Genomic DNA, 4,026 nt, shown 5'->3' with positions numbered 1-4,026 from the left:
ACCTGGCTGCAGATGTGCCAGGCATCGAAGCCCACAGCAAATGGGGAGTGTGACACCTCGTGTCTTCTGTGGGACAGGACCCTGCTTGTAGGCAGCTGATGGAGAAAAACTGATGCATAATAGCCTTATACCTTAATTCTCCTGTGCAATATCATCTGCATCCCAGTTCTATCCACCAAGCGGAGATGCTTTTTTCCCCGCCTTTCAGGACTGCTGCAGGCACATATTTTCAGGAATGCTGATCTAGCCAACGTGCTGTAAGGGTATGGAGAAGGTAGGGTTTGTCAGTAAAACTTTCTGTTCCCATCCAGTTAGTCTGGTAAAAGATACCATTTTCTACTAAGAAATTTTATTCTCTATGTTGTGAAAAACACTAGACTGCTCAGAGAGGCTGAATACGGAGAGGATAGTTAAGCCTCTCCGTAGCATTCACCGTGTTGAATGTGAGCTGTTTGCTTGCCCTTGAGACTTTGCCTTTTCCCAAATCTGTATTGCTGGACTGGCCTGGCAGGTAGGAAAGTTGAGTCCCTGTGAGATCAAACACCTTGCCTGGTCCCTGGCAGAGCTGTAATTAGATGACTGCAAATCTGTGACCTTTAATGTCACCCTTGGTCCGTCTTAGGTGCTGCCTCTGTCATGGGGGGGATTTTATTTTTTCTATCTATAGGAAAGAGGAAAAAGTAGTTTTGGGTTGGTTCAGGAAATGAGGAAGGTTTCTTCTCTGGCCTGGTTGCCCTGGGAGTCCCCGTGCGGTTTTGTAAGGGAAAGTGTCAGGGCTGTCTCTGTGGTGGAGCCCACGGGGGATGCTCTGGGGATAGGAATGAAGTAAACACCTTGGAGGGAAGGGTGGTGGATATATGTACCTTCTCTTATGCTCTTGCTTACAGGACATCACCTGGGTCTGCTGAGGCTTTCTGGAGTGCTTGAATACCTGAACTAGAGGCTGTGGGATAGGAGTGTGATTCCTGCAGGCCCTGCCGGGGATCCCAGCTCATGTACCGGGACTTTGCTGCTGGGTTTGCTGGTGCCTGGAGGGAGAGACGTGCTGGAGAGGCTTGAGACATGGTGGCTGCTCCAGCCAGCACACCGCTCCTCCCTGTTTGCAGGGACAGGATGGTCCCGGGCGTGGCACAGTCCTCATGTGTTGTCTTTCCTGATTGCAGATGAATTTCTTCCTGACAAAGGATCTCTTATTTACCAAGACTTCATCTGCTCCTGCTGTTTATTGCCCACCTGAAATCCTCCTTGTCTCCTGCTGGCCTTGTTGTTGTCCTTCCAGGAGCAGCCAGTTGTGCCTCTGCCACAGTGGGGTGAGCAATGGAGTCGGACGGGGTCAGTGGTTGGCAGCTGGCAGCTGCTTTTGGTTTCCATCTGCTCCCCCTCTTCCCTTTTAATGAGATCAGGTGCCAGGGTGCACTAGGAAGACTTTTCAGTGTGAGAAGAAGTCATAACTGGGGTACTCAGGTCCCTGTTTTCATCCTTGGCAGAGAGAGGCTGCTCAAATAAAACCTGCACCCTCTTGAGCTGCTCCTGTAACAGACCTGGTAATGGGAAACAGAAGCTCTGCCGTGAGGCTGACAGCTCCGGGTTGGGCGGGTCTGTCCTGCAACGCTGAGCCTTGAGACTCAGAGATGTTTGTGCTGATGGTCACTGAGATGCAAACCTGGCTGTTTCTGGGCCCATTGGGGTGCCTACCTTTTAATTTTTTTATCCTCATTTTTGTTTTTTTAATGTGGCTACTGTCTTGTCTTCTAAAACCCCAGCTGTTTTAAATGATACCAGTGGCTCGGCAGATTCATTCTTTCAGGCCTTTGATGCTCCCTGCACAGACCGATCAGCGTTTCTGATCACCCGGTCTGATTTCACGAGTGGCTCCGCTCCTGCTTTGTGTTTTGAAGGGTTTTCCCCTCTGCTTTTGGGGCCATATGCTTATTACAAAGCTGTTTTTTCATGAGTGGGAAGATTTCTCTCAAGGAGAATCTGCAGGAGATGTTTGGGGCTGGTTTTGTTTCTGGCTCTTTGATTCATGGTAGTTCTTGGGATGTGTGAAGGGTGGGAAGAGGTTCAAAGGGAGAACCCAAGGAGCTGGTTTAACAGTTCAGCTTGGACGATTTCTATGTGGAAAATGAAAACCTGCCCCTCTGCTCCCACTGCCAAAATGTGATGTGCTGGGAGTCAGCGTGGAGACCTCGATCACGTCAAAGCTGTGGAGTCTGACAGTACTTCCACGGCAGAGAGCAGAGGCTCTTTGAAGGGGTGCACTAGGTGCCCTGTTTAAAAATCATGAAGCCCTGGCTTAGGTTCGAGCCCAGGACGGCCTCTGTGTGTCTGTTCTTTAACAAAATGCCCAGGTTTTTTGACAAAAGACTTTTGGATACAAATGCAGCCAAATATTTGACTAATCCAGCAATTGCTTTGGGATTTTGCTTGAGTTCAAACTCAGCAGTTGTGGCTGTTGCATGGTTGTATTAAGCCTGTGAAGGCAACTGCCCAGAGCAGGTAAAGCCACATTCCACTTTGCCTTTTTTCTTGATGCCTGTTCACCTTGTAACTTCCTTGGCCAGCAGAGCTGGTGCCTTCAGGCTGCCCCAGCACCTCTTGGCACAGCCCGTGTGCTGCAGGGAGCTGCACCCGCTGGCCTGGCAGTGGCGAGGAGACCAGCTTGTCCCTTCAGTGCTTCACAAGGCATAAAGAAAGCAAGCTGCTCCTTTCCCAGCACTGCTTCTGAACACGCTGTGGTGCTTTGTAGCTGCCATGACCGTGCCTGGGGCTCCTGTGGGCTGAGGCTGAAATGCATGTCACGGGCTGAGTTTGTCCCTTCCCTGTGTCCCACTTACAGCTCTTGTTTTTTCTAATCTTCCTCTCCTTTGCTTCAAATCGCAGACCCAGGTGTTGGTGTTTGAAAGTGGCCTGCAGGAGAGGTACTGGACCTGCTGGGGCTTTGGATGACCGATTTGCTGTGAAGCCAGGAGCCAAGGAGACCCGTCCCACTGCAAATGGAGCTGCCAAGTGATGCCAGAAGCTGCAAATGCCAACCAAGCTGTGGTGGACCAGGTAAAGCACATGAAGTTCTTTTTTCTTGGCCTGAAGAAGTTGGAGGGAAGGTCCACTTGTGGCATTTAGTGTGGTCCTTGGAGCTGACCATGAGAGGGTCTTGCTGGGCTGTGGGTGCTCAGGTATTGCCATGGTTTTAAATGCGTGAGATGCCCAGTAGTAGAGAGCTGCCATGTGCTTGGGCTCTGAAGGAGGCTCTGTGCCCTCCTTGGGTGGAGGAGTGGAGGGCCTGGTGCTCCCCAGCCTGTGGTGCCCCATGGCACTGGGTGGGATGGAGAGTGTCCTGGCAGGACCCTGCCAGCTGAGGAGAAGAGCTGGGTGCGGAGGAGGAGAGGCTGACCCCTGCTCTGCCTCTGTGACTGTGAAAGGCCACTAAGCCCTGCTCCTACAGTGTGCTGGTACTGCAGCGTGTTTCTGCCCTCAATATGGTGAAGACTTCGGTGGTTTTTAGCTGCCAGAGGAAACACAAGGCCAGGAGAGTTGGGATTAAGGTAGAGTGAGCCCCAGGAACAACTACTGAAGCATCTTGTAACTGTGTAGGTGATCAGTGCCCTTGACAAATGTTCACTTTCTTGTTTAGGCTGAGATGCCTAAGGGCAGTACCCTGCTGAGTCAGGCCTGAACCTCCATCCAGAATGGACCCATCTTCCTGTGGCATTGTCTCCTGGCAGTCACAGCCTCACAGTTACTGCCTTGCTAACCTCCAGGTCAGAGATTCCCTTTGAGCTGTGATTAACTTCTTGAGGCTTGTAAATTTTCTTCTGCATTTACACAAAGACAGCTGGCTGGATTAAATGGTTTCATAGTATTACAGAAAAAGAAAACCTAGGAGGCATTACACTTGTTGGGGCCAAGGACTTTGCTTTGTTTCAAAAAGCAGTGGGGAAAAACCAATTTACTCTTCTTGGATATCATGGTTGCACCGCTAATGTTGGGGTGTGCAAAATGTAGACATTTGAGATACTGTCTTGA

General features: G+C 50.5%; 1 long non-coding RNA gene across 1 annotated transcript; it reads left to right on the top strand.

Moving 5' to 3' along the window:
• The first annotated feature begins 1,262 nt into the window (after nt 1-1,262).
• On the top strand, nt 1,263-3,732 carry LOC141952758 (uncharacterized). The gene is made up of 3 exons (XR_012631732.1): nt 1,263-1,310; nt 2,884-3,054; nt 3,635-3,732. It is a non-coding gene; the product is annotated as an uncharacterized LOC141952758 (long non-coding RNA).
• The last annotated feature ends 294 nt before the right edge of the window (nt 3,733-4,026 follow it).

Source organism: Strix uralensis, chromosome 20, assembly GCF_047716275.1.
Source record: "Strix uralensis isolate ZFMK-TIS-50842 chromosome 20, bStrUra1, whole genome shotgun sequence".
Lineage (NCBI taxonomy): Eukaryota > Metazoa > Chordata > Aves > Strigiformes > Strigidae > Strix > Strix uralensis.
Note: the sequence above shows the minus strand (reverse complement) of the source record. Positions and strands in the feature narration are given on the sequence as shown.